Source organism: Schistocerca serialis, chromosome 3, assembly GCF_023864345.2.
Source record: "Schistocerca serialis cubense isolate TAMUIC-IGC-003099 chromosome 3, iqSchSeri2.2, whole genome shotgun sequence".
NCBI lineage: Eukaryota > Metazoa > Arthropoda > Insecta > Orthoptera > Acrididae > Schistocerca > Schistocerca serialis.
In genome coordinates, this window is record NC_064640.1 from 910,253,760 (window position 1) to 910,266,879 (window position 13,120).

General features: G+C 42.6%; 1 non-coding gene across 1 annotated transcript; it reads right to left on the reverse strand.

Annotated features, from left to right (window-relative positions):
- Positions 1-10,153: 10,153 nt before the first annotated feature.
- Positions 10,154-10,224, reverse strand: Trnag-gcc (transfer RNA glycine (anticodon GCC)). The gene has a single exon. It is a non-coding gene; the product is annotated as a tRNA-Gly (tRNA).
- Between the last annotated feature and the right edge of the window lie 2,896 nt (positions 10,225-13,120).

Below are 13,120 nucleotides of genomic sequence, written 5' to 3' on the forward strand. Positions count from 1 at the left end.
GTAACTTGGCTTTGACTTTTTTTATGTCTGCTATCCGAAGTGAGGAACCTGCTGAGACTTGATCATATAGATCTCTCAAAACGGAATAGTAATACTCTATAGTGCATTTCATTTCCCTTGCGCTCTGGGCACTGTATTGAATAAGAACTTTCCTCAACTTTGGCTTTGCCATTTTAACCCACCAGTCAATAGCAGTGGCATATCTACTACGGGCTCGCAGGCATATTGCCCATGTTTCTTTAATCAGATCTTCTAAATCATGATTAACTAACAAGGAAGTGTTCAAATTCCACTGATTCTTGAATCGGCGAACCGGCTGTCTCGTTAGATTTATGCAAGCTAAGACACTTGAATGGTCTGAAAAGTACGTAGGAATGGTTTCTACTTTTGTCACGGAAGTTACAAGATTTTTAGAAATATATAGTCTATCAATCCTGCTACGTGATGTTGCCGTGACATAAGTGAACTCAACAATGGAGGGGTATTTGATTTCCCATATATCCTTTAATTCTAAACCAGTAACCAATTGTTTTAGTTCACTTGAGAAATTAAAATTAGGTAACTGATCTTTTCGATTTAAAACACAATTAAAATCACCTCCAAGTAATAACTGTCTTGGTGATTTCCTTAACAAGTATATCAAGTCGTCTTTAAAGAAACGTGCCCTGTCAGCTCGATGAGAACTTCCTGAAGGGGCGTACAAGTTGATGATAGTCACATCATAGATATTTAGTCCTATTCCCCTTCCGGATTCCAGTCGTTCCACCTCGCTTACTGTAATCCCTTCCCTTACCAAAATAGCTGTTCCAACACTTGTTTCGGGAGACACATTTTTGTAACTGACAAAACCGGGAATTACCAAATCCGAAATTAGAACTTATTGTAACAGGGCAATATCAGTCGCGGATTCGTACAAAAATTCCTTAAGGGCCGATAATTTCAAACCGGTCGTGATTTTATTTATGTTTATAGTGGTGACAGAATAAGATTGCGTCATTGTGCTGTCACTATGTAGTTGTTTTGTTGAACTAATTTAGTTTACTGTGGTTCAGGGTTCAGTTAAGCTGTAACAGTTTTCTTGGAAGGCTGAACATGGAATAACACTTCAATCAGTTTATTAGTTACTGTCCCGTTTTTTTTCTACTTCTGATGTTTTCTCTTGTACCACAAGCAGACTGATTTCCTGGTAAACTTTCTGATTTTTCCTCCAGTGATTCGTGTACGACCGTTTCGGACTGAACATTCTTTGGGCTTGGGTCGCCCCTACTGGATTTTCCCTTCCCTTGGTGACGAGCTACATTCTCATTTGGTTGCGTCGGTATTTTACTTCGCGGCTTATCTGGAGCAGCAGCAGACGCTTTAGCAATTTCGGTTGCCGGCGCCTGCCCTGAGGTGTTGACCGTGATTTCAGTTTGGCCACCACTTCCTCGTTCTTTATTAATTTCACTCACTTTCTGATCGAGGGAAACAAATGGAGACTGCAGTTTTGCATCCTCTCCCTGAATTTGTTTATTAACAGATAGATTCTGAACTTTGCAATCGGCTACTGCACCTGTTGTTTCTTGCAAATTTATGCTGCTTACACCCCTTTCATTTTCTGGTACCGTATGTGTATTATCTTTCTGTTCATTAGTTTCCATTCGCATTTTGCCTTCAGGTTCCTCTGCCTTCTCATCGCACTGTTTTTGCTTGCGAAGTGAGGGAGTGGGACAAGACAGCTCGTCCTCTGAACAACTATCAGTTATCTCCAGAGGTCGTTTTTTCGGTTGCATTTCAGTTTCACGAGTAGTGGCAACGGGGTTTCCTTTTGTTGTTAACGGGGGAAATTGACTGTTATCGTGAAGGGAGACATCAGCTTGTCCCGCTGCGTTAACATCCTCAACCAGTTGTTCCGGGCTATTCTTTGGTAACAGATCATTTAAGGTAAGCTTCTGACGCTGTATCAAATTACTTTTAAGCACAACAGTTCGCCGCGGACATTCCTGTCTGAAGTGGCCGGTTTCGTTACATATATGACATGTAGCTTCCTGACCTGTATAAACAATTTGTGCCTTATACCCACAAACAGTTATGTGAGACGGAATATTCGTCTTAACGTCCATCTCTACACAGCGGACCCCGTTAAAACACTGCAGTTTAAAGCGAGGCGACCATCTTTCTTTTGCAATTGATTTAACGTCTCCGTAGTTTAAAAGAGCTTCCTTAATCTTATCATTTTCAATTTCAATGGGGAGATTCAAGACACGAACGGTTTTGTAATGAATGTCCGCTCTATAGATGGAAACCTTACTTTTATAACCATTTCTATGCACAAAATCTACTTCATAGCCCCACTTTCGTAACACTTTATCAACAGTCGAAGCACTGATTAACTTGACAAAAACACAGTATTTTTCCTGATCCAGTTGCCAGGTATGAACGGTTTCAGAATTTAGACCAATTACCTGTGTAATCCAGTCATCTATTCCCAGGGATGTCGGCTGAACAGGACGGGATTCTTTGTCAAAAGCAAATACCAGAGTATTCTTCCTGAGGTTTGTAGCCATGGTTAATCCAGCGAAGCAATTTCGGTTAAACAACCGAAATTCCAAGTAGCAGCAGCAAGACCAGAAAGAGCGATCAGATCACAAGGAACAGGAACGAACACGGAGATTAACGGACGGACGGCACTCGGCGAAGCACAAGTACAGCGATGTAAACACTGAAGTGCAGCGCAACAGTTAACAGCGGCCACTCGCGAGCGCGGCTGAAACGGAACTACTTTGACACACACGTCATTTGATTTCACAAAAAGTATTTGGCCCAAAAATTTGATTTTTACACATCTTCTTGGTTGATACCTTCCCCCCCCATAAATGACTTAATTTTGTTTCGATGTTCAACGCAGTTATTGTGCAGTATTCAATGTAGTAAACCATTGCACGAAATTTTGAAGAGTTTGCGGAGGTAAAAAGTCCACAGCGTATACTTTCCGTATGGTCGATTTTAGTTGCCACTAGAAATTTCAAAAAATTCATGAAGTAAGGCACTTCGATATTGTTTTTAATATAAAGAAAAAATTAAGCACCAAACAAGGTTTGAACACAGAACCTTCCGCTTAGCAGCTAAACTTTTTTTTTTTTTTAATCTCATTTTGTTCGTTATAGTTCGTTGCAATTGTTCGTGGCGGACGTCCCCTGACGCCCGTTGAAGTTCGTTATTCATCCATTCACTCAGTTTTTTTATTACAGAGAGCAGCTAACTTTCTGACCGAACACGCTGAGCTACCGTGCCGGCTACACCTTAACCAATACGCTAACATAGGTCGTCATTCAAGAGAATTCCTTGAGGATTTAAAGCATCACGTAAAATACCGACAAACACTGTTAGTATGACTATGAATTACTCACGTTTTGTCGAAGTACATAAGGAAATAAACAATTACCGCTGTTCTTTATTGCGAGAAAGCGGTTAGTGAGAATGAATTTCCTTGCTATCGCCTGAAGTAGGAGGCTTATTGCTTGTTTGGTTTAATTAATTAATAGAATATGAAGCAATTGGTATGAAGAATGCTTTTTCCAAACATTCTTTTATAGGATGTCTGCTATCAAGACATTGCTTTTGTTCAATTACTTTATTTATGACTGGACGTTTCTAAAAGTGAAGACACTCGTCCGTGCTCTGCACTGCAGTCGAACTCTGGCAACGTAGTTCTCTGTTCATTGGTTGACTCTGTTTTGTGACGTCAGATGCGCAGAACGAACCTAAACTCGGCCTGCCGCTTCTACTGCGGTAACCGCTTGCCGCTGGCGTCGCCGGTTGCCGCACTGCTACGCTGCCGGCCTGGATACAAAGGAAGGCAGGGCGCCTCAACCACAGTCACGTACCCTCCTCGGTTCACAGTCGTCGCGTCAGCGGGGGGAAACTTGGACAGCGTGCCGCAAACCAGGCACACTCGCTGCTAATTTGGTTCCACGCTGTACCGTGTTGCTTCCTTCCTCTCTCTCGGGAGACTACTTCCTTTCTCCTCTATGGACACTTTCCTTCTTCCTGTCTCTCCCACTGCAGCTACCTGTAGCAGGCGTTGCGAAAGTTTTCTTTACGTCAGAGGTCCCTAGTTGCCGCTAGCGTTGCGCGCAGATCTCTCAGGAATCGACAGCCGCTGCGACGGCTCAATTACAGCAATGGTAGAAGTAGACTGGACAAAATTTACGTGAACAGAGTAGCAGCCAACGTATCGCATTTAAAGGTCTGCCCTGTGATAACCTCGGACCACTACTGGTATGAATTCAGCATGGGCTTCCAGAGAGAAATGATCGTTGCAGCGAGAGGCAGCTGGAAGTTAAACACCGGCCACTACGCAATTAAATAGCAGCCACGTGGCAAGAACACCTGGTACAGCGGACCCAATACAAAAAAAAAAAGTGGTTCAAATGGCCCTGAGCAATATGGGACTTAACTTCTGAGGTCATCAGTCCCCTAGACTTAGAACTACTTAAACCTAACTAACCTAAGGACATCACACACATTCATGCCCGAGGCAGGATTCGAACCTGCGACCGTAGCAGCCGCGTGGTTCCTTACACGGGGAATCACACCAACGTTTCACCAGGCAACGCCGGCTAACTGCTGTTTTTGTATGAGAAATCTGTTGGAAACTTTCCTCATGTCAGCACGTTGTAGGTGTCACCACCGGCGCCAACCTTGTGTGGATACTCTGAAAAGCTAATCATTTGCATATCACAGCATCTTCTTCCTGACGGTTAAATTTCGCGTCTGTAGCACGTCATCTTCGTGGTGTTGCAATTTTAATGGCCAGTAGTGTATTTACTACACAGAACTGTTTCTGTTCCAGTATGAGAAACGTTTCGATTGCGGGCATTAAACGTATAGTATTCTTTTTGTACTCAATTTGCCTGCAGAATCCTATTTAGCGCCGTTTTGATTTTCTTAAGACAAATTATGAAATCGCGTAAAACTTCTGTTTGCAATAGACAATGCTATGAAAAGTGTAGAAGATAATGTAGTGTGTGCATTAGTTTCTTAATTTTCCGCCGGCCGGTGTGGCCGTGCGGTTCTAAGCGCGTCAATTTGGAACCGCGTGACCGCTACGGTCGCAGGTTCGAATCCTGCCTCGGGCATGGATGTGTGTGATGTCCTTAGGTTAGTTAGGTTTAAGTAGTTCTAAGTTCTAGGGGACTGATGACCTCAGTAGTTAAGTCCGATAGTGCTCAGAGCCATTTGAACCATCTTAACTTTCCACGTGTGTGACAGTCAAAGTTCTCTGTGGAAATTATTATTTTTTATACACTCCTGGAAATTGAAATAAGAACACCGTGAATTCATTGTCCCAGGAAGGGGAAACTTTATTGACACATTCCTGGGGTCAGATACATCACATGGTCACACTGACAGAACCACAGGCACATAGACACAGGCAACAGAGCATGCACAATGTCGGCACTAGTACAGTGTATATCCACCTTTCGCAGCAATGCAGGCTGCTATTCTCCCATGGAGACGATCGTAGAGATGCTGGATGTAGTCCTGTGGAACGGCTTGCCATGCCATTTCCACCTGGCGCCTCAGTTGGACCAGCGTTCGTGCTGGACGTGCAGACCGCGTGAGACGACGCTTCATCCAGTCCCAAACATGCTCAATGGGGGACAGATCCGGAGATCTTGCTGGCCAGGGTAGTTCACTTACACCTTCTAGAGCACGTTGGGTGGCACGGGATACATGCGGACGTGCATTGTCCTGTTGGAACAGCAAGTTCCCTTGCCGGTCTAGGAATGGTAGAACGATGGGTTCGATGACGGTTTGGATGTACCGTGCACTATTCAGTGTCCCCTCGACGATCACCAGTAGTGTACGGCCAGTGTAGGAGATCGCTCCCCACACCATGATGCCGGGTGTTGGCCCTGTGTGCCTCGGTCGTATGCAGTCCTGATTGTGGCGCTCACCTGCACGGCGCCAAACACGCATACGACCATCATTGGCACCAAGGCAGAAGCGACTCTCATCGCTGAAGACGACACGTCTCCATTCGTCCCTCCATTCACGCCTGTCGCGACACCACTGGAGGCGGGCTGCACGATGTTGGGGCGTGAGCGGAAGACGGCCTAACGGTGTGCGGGACCGTAGCCCAGCTTCATGGAGACGGTTGCGAATGGTCCTCGCCGATACCCCAGGAGCAACAGTGTCCCTAATTTGCTGGGAAGTGGCGGTGCGGTCCCCTACGGCACTGCGTAGGATCCTACGGTCTTGGCGTGCATCTGTGCGTCGCTGCGGTCCGGTCCCAGGTCGACGGGCACGTGCACCTTCCGCCGACCACTGGCGACAACATCGATGTACTGTGGAGACCTCACGCCCCACGTGTTGAGCAATTCGGCGGTACGTCCACCCGGCCTCCCGCATGCCCACTATACGCCCTCGCTCAAAGTCCGTCAATTGCACATACGGTTCACGTCCACGCTGTCGCGGCATGCTACCAGTGTTAAAGACTGCGATGGAGCTCCGTATGCCACGGCAAACTGGCTGACACTGACGGCGGCGGTGCACAAATGCTGCGCAGCTAGCGCCATTCGACGGCCAACACCGCGGTTCCTGGTGTGTCCGCTGTGCCGTGCGTGTGATCATTGCTTGTACAGCCCTCTCGCAGTGTCCGGAGCAAGTATGGTGGGTCTGACTCACCGGTGTCAATGTGTTCTTTTTTCCATTTCCAGGAGTGTATAATAAATTGAGGATGTGTTAGACTTCGTTACCAGTTTCATGACGCTCATTTTCCACACATTGTGAATAATTTTGCCGAAAATGCTATTGTTCATCAGTTGTTCTTTTCGTTCAAGCATTAATATCATTCAGGCTGAATGACGGAATGGCGGAATATGCAGCGAATGTTGCATATAATAAGTTTATTCTTAAGATACTGCTGTAAATTTCTGTTACGAATTACACAATTTTTCTCATTGTAGGTTGTGGAAATGACCTTCTTTGGAATGCCCGGCTTTTTGCTACGTGACAGTACAATTTTCTTTGTACATGAAGGTAGATCTCAGTGGAAAAAAATGGATTTGAGCACTACAGGACTCAACATCTGAGGTCATCAGACCCCTAGAACTTAGAACAACTTAAACGTAACTTCCCTAAGGACATCACACACATCCATGCCCGAGGCAGGATTCGAACCTACGACCGTAGCGGTCGCGCGGTTCCAGATTGAAGCGCCTAGAACCTCTCGGTCACAACGGCCGGCGATCTCAATGGAGATCATGTAAATTATTACGGTACTCAAGATCTACTTCTAAGATAGAGCCCACATCTGAATCATCAGGTACGCTCATTATACCGTAATCGTCGACAGGTGGCCACACAACTCAAGAGAGTGGTAGGCGTTGCATCATGGCCCAACTGTACAGACAGTTAACATAGAGCGATGTAATTCTTATTTTCATCATACTCAGCCGTGCACCTGTCGTTTCCAACTGCATGTCTATGATAGCAGTAAACGAAACCTCTTCTGATAAAACGCTGTTAAACACGTTAAGTTGCAATTTATGTTGGTGGTTTTTACTGTGTCCCAGGCCCAGTCAGATGAGTTCACATAAATAGGTGAGATCTAGTCATCTCCCAAGTTTTAGGTTTCAGATAAGCTTCACACTTTTTGATGAACCTGTTCTTTGATTTCTGTTTCGCCACTCAGAAAGCTTTTGCAGGCCTCAATTGGCGGTATTGTTCATCCGACAAAACGGATTCGTCATTCATATCTTGTTGATCAAATTGAACTGCTCGTTGTCAGAGAAATACCCTCTTGTTATTTTTAACTCTTCAATCTTTAAGTACGAGGAGCGTTTGTCCAGAGAGCACTCCATAAAGTTGCAATAATCTAGAGAGCTAAATTTTATGTCAGTATGATATACCACTGTGAATGTTTTGTATTTTTTTTAAGCCTCTGAAATCAGAGATATATGGCGTATATTTATTTTTGCTCTTCTTCTGTTTGTTGTCAGATATTCATTATTATGGAACGTGCATCATAATTAGATTGTGAAACACAACAGGAACCGTAAAATTAGGTTGGTTGGTTGGTTGGTTGGTTGGTTGGTTGGCTGTTTGATCTGGGGGAGAGGAGCAAACACCGAAGTCATCGGTTCCATCGGATGGTGAAGTAAGTCGGCCGTACCCTTCCAAAGGAACCACCCCGGTATAATACAGGGTATTATAACAATTTATTATAGAATAACCGTTTGACATAATAATTTACATTTGATGCCGTGTTACTAGTGTTGTGTTGGCAGAAGAGCCAACACTGTGTTACTAGTGGAGGCCGAAATGCACGCGTTTTAGCTCACGCAGGCTGGCGTGAGGAGGGAAGAACTATACTGACGTGAGGTCTGGAACATGACAAGGAATTAGAATTCAGAAAGCGGACGTAATTAGTTTGATACTTAACTTTAATCCATTAATGATGAACGTCGCTCTTGACGGTACATGATTCACAATATTATCTGTTCAGAATACATTCGTAGTAACTGAATGTGGCGCCTTGCTAGGTCGTAGCAAATGAATTAGCTGAAGGCTATGCTAAACTGTCGTCTCCGCAAATGAGAGCGTATGTAGACAATGAACCATCGCTAGCAAAGTCGGCTGTACAACTGGGGCGAGTGCTATGGAAGCTCTCTAGACTATACCTGCCGTGTGGCGGCGCTCGGTCTGCAATCACTGATAGTGGCGACACGCGGGTCCGACGTATACTAACGGACCGCGGCCGATTTAAAGGCTACCACCTAGCAAGTGTGGTGTCTGGCGGTGACACCACAACTAGTGTGTTTTTTTTTTCATCGGCTTGTATCCTTGCCTTCAGTTCGTCGACGTCAGCAACTGGCGTGACTGTACTTGATATAACCACAGAAAAGAGTCAAGGGGCGTAATGTCTGGAGAGCGGAGCGGCCAGAGTGTTGGAGTGTTCGTGTTCCTTCCAATCCACCGACCCGGAAATGTTTCATCCAGGAAATCACGTACTATCAAAGCCCATTGACGGAGGGGGGGGGGGGGGCGGGGGGGGGGGGGGGGTCTGCGGCATATCAATGCCTGCCAACTGTTGAAGATTTACAAAGGTGGAGGCATTACTTTTCAGCCAACCCTCTTATATTGGGGAAGAATGTATGTCATTCAGGAGTTTGATGTTTTCAGATGGAATTTTATAAAAATAAATACATGAAGATTCTGAAAATGAATCTTATTTATAATTATTTCCTTAGCAGTTTCCACACCAAACACCCTCTTTACATCAGTTCGTAAAGGATTTGTGATAAAGGAAAACACTTTCTGCACTAGTATTAGTGTCAGGTAGAGCTAGCACAAACGCAGCAATGAGCTGCAAATTCTTGCAGCAGTTATCTTCAGATCTAAGGAAGTTTAAAATGATGGACTTCGTTCACTCTGCTTTAATCAAAGAGAGTATTTTCTTTATTCTTTGGGCATGAGCACTTTTGTTCTCCATTTCATTATGCTGCACTTTACTTAAGACACGCTGTTTCAAAAAACACGAGATAGTTAGTAAAAGATGGAACATTATACATCCCATATGTACATTTTCAACTTTTCGCGGCGTAATGAATAGTCCATTAAATTTCGAGCATGCAGCCGCGCAAATGAAATATCAGTGGACGAAGTTTTATTTGCGCGGCTATATGCCCGAAATTTAATGGACTGTGCCATATGTATTTTGTCGGAGCAACCGGATACTTAGGTTAAATGAGGGACGATCCCGTAAAATAAAGGACATCTGATCACAGTACACTATGAACCGTCGTGTGGTTATCACAAGTTCTAGGTAGCGACAATAATAACAAAATCTAGTTTTAATGTGACATACAGAGTAAGTTGCTGAGTTCTCGTTCTGCTTCACTATACTGTTTGCGAATGATCACAAGTTAATATTAACGCACTGAAAAACTTATGTTCATTGAGTACCGTAGATTGTTTCAGCATATCACAATTCCAACCAAAAATTAATCACAAGAGAGGAGTTCTGTATTCTGCGTTGTGCGTAGGTGACTGTTAATGTTAGAAGATATTTACAGTCCTCAATAAAAGGTCTACAGAAAGTGGAAACATAAGTCTTTCGTACTTCATTCTGTGAAAATGAGAACAGAATGGAAATCAAAATAATTGTATCGGCCGGGAATCGAACCCGGGCCGCCCGCGTGGCAGGCGAGCATTCTACCACTGAACCACCGATGCTACAAGATTCTTCGTGTATTGTGCGTGTTATTAAATGCCAAATATGTCGTAGCAATTATACAGTAAAGTGGAAAATATGCGTTGGCTTTGTCTGTGTGGTGATAGAAGTGCAGCAAAGCATTAGCACGCAGTCACTGTGACGCCAGTAAGTGAAGAAATACGAACCGTCCAATAAAAACTTTGGCGCGGTCGACAGACAAAAAGCGGTAAAGAACAGCTGTGTATTTGGTTCTCGAAGAGTTAGGTTTTTTTGGTTCTGTTTTCTCATTGTATATGTGCTTAATTATTTTCCAGAAATGCTATTAATTTCAAGTGAGGATATTTACATTTCTTTTTACATCGGTTCTCAATGCAATATCTATTCCTCAAATACGCAGTACCGTAAAATCGTACATAATGACGCAAGAACAAATTGAGGCCGTGGAGAGTTTTATGTAAATTATTTTAATAAAACAGTGTTCTCATTCGCTCCAATGTCGGAGTCAACAGAAACAGACATTTAGTTAACTTATCTGTATGTTTCAAATCTACTTTCTTTGTGCTGAATAGGAACAATGAAATCATTTTTAAAAAGGTACGGTATTTTACAAAGGTGAATTAAGTAAATATGATAAAACGGGCGCTTAAGCTTTCATTAAGTACCACTCATGAAAAGGTACATTAAATTACATACGTTCCCACCTTAATAGTTTAGGATGTTTCGGCACACCTACAACACAAAGTTTATTAGTACCGTATCACACAAGTCTTCTCTGTGTGGCCATTTAGATATCTGTCCTTTCTCAACTTTTCATCAGCACATTTTTGAGAAAGCTTGCAGTATAAAGTTCGTTGGGAGGCAGGAATAACTTGTCGAGTCTCTTCCAGTTTTTACGAGATAGCTTGCTATATCCTTATGAATCATGAGAGACAGCACCCAGAGTTCGCTTGATGTTCTGGGGTATTAGTTGCGACAAATCACTTCTGTGTCGTTGGAAAAAGCAGAGGGCAAGCCTGACATATTGTCTTTGAATTTATTCATAGTGATACCACAGTCTAACATATTATATTAGACTGTGGAGATACCTTGTCTGTCAAGGTACCGTAAGCCGTAACAATGCACCTACGATCGTAGTTATCTAAGGGATAACTCCAAAAAGAGCGTGTTACAAGTTATTCCACTACATAAATGCTTTTCGACCGCGGCACTAAAAATAGTTTGTTCACCATTAGATATAATTTTTTTTAAATGTAGGATCTTGTATGCCAGAACATTTAAAGTGTTTGAACAAACAGCTGCTGGTATATCATATTTCTTCGAATATTTTCTTTGTGGTAAACCATTCCCAGTTTCGCTTATGGTCTTGGAAATAAGATCCTCAGGATATTTTCTTTGAAATCTGCCTCTCCCATCAGGCTTTGTATGAATCTGAGAAAAAAATTAAATTGAATATTTACAGCATCTAAATGTACATGCAATAACTTTTTAATGTGATTTTGCGTGTTTCTGTCCTTTCATAAGACTATTTCTTGATCTCTTTTTGTAGATTATTTGAACTTTTTTCTGCAAATTACAAACCATATTGTTTTTGGTGAAAAGTGAGGTTATGTTGACCATCATTTCCTTAATTAAATTTTTATCGAAACATTATAAATGTTTTGTGTGAAATATTTATTCACTTACTTTCAAAAACTGCCTGGACCTGCATACATACACACATGCATACATTACATACATACATTAATCCTTGTTCCATAGATCATGAATACAACATTTTGTACTGAAGTGGAACATGTCACTTTAACATAAGTTTTCTTTAGACAAAATGATTAATTAATTTTTTTACAGTTACAACTTTATATCTAAGAATTCATCTATTGAGTAGATAGAGTTGTCATTCAGAAATTCTTTTAATTTGCCTTTAAATATTGGTTGGCTATCTGTCAGACTTTTAATACTATTTAGCAAATGACTAAAGACTTTGTGGCAGCATAATTCACCCCTTTCTGTGCCAAAGTGAGAGTTAATCCAGAATAGTGAAGATCATTCTTTCTTCTAGTCTTGTAGCTATGCACTTCGCTGTTATTTTTGAACTGGGATGGGTTAATAATGACAAATTTCATAAGCAAATATATGTATTGCAAAGGTACTGTGAATATCACGAGTCCCTTAAATAAATGTCTGCTAGGTGATCTTGGGTGGTTCAAATGGCTCTGAGCACTATCGGACTTAACATCTTAGGTCATCAGTCCCCTAGAACGTAGAACTACTTAAACCTAACTAACCTAAGGACATCACACACACCCATGCCCGAGACAGGATTCGAACCTGCGACCGTAGCAGCCCCGCGGTTCCGGACTGCAGCGCTAGAACCGCATGGCCACCGCGGGCGGTGATCTTGGGTGGTCTCCAGCTATTATTCTGATTACACACTTTTGTGCAATGAATACTTGCTCTCTTAATGACGAATTGCCCCAAAATATGATACCATATCAAAGCAGTGAATGAAAATAGGCATAGTAGGCAAATTTACTGATATGTTTATCACCAAAATTTGCAATAACCCTAATAGCATAAGTAGCTGAACCTAACCGTTTCAGCAGATCATCGATGTGTTTCTTCCAGTTCAGTTTCTCATCAATGCAAACACCCAGAAATTTTGAGTATTCTGCCTTAGCAACAGACTTCTGTTCATGGTCTATATTTATCAATGGTGTTATGCCATTTATTGTACAGAATTGCATACACTGTGTTTTCTCAAAATTTAGTGAGAGTCCATTTGCAGAGAAACACTTGATAATTTCCTGAAAGACATTATTTACAGTTTCCTCACCTGACTCTTGCTTGTTGGGTGTGATTACTATGCTTGTATCATCATCAAAAAGAACTAGCTTTTCATCTTCATGAATATATAGT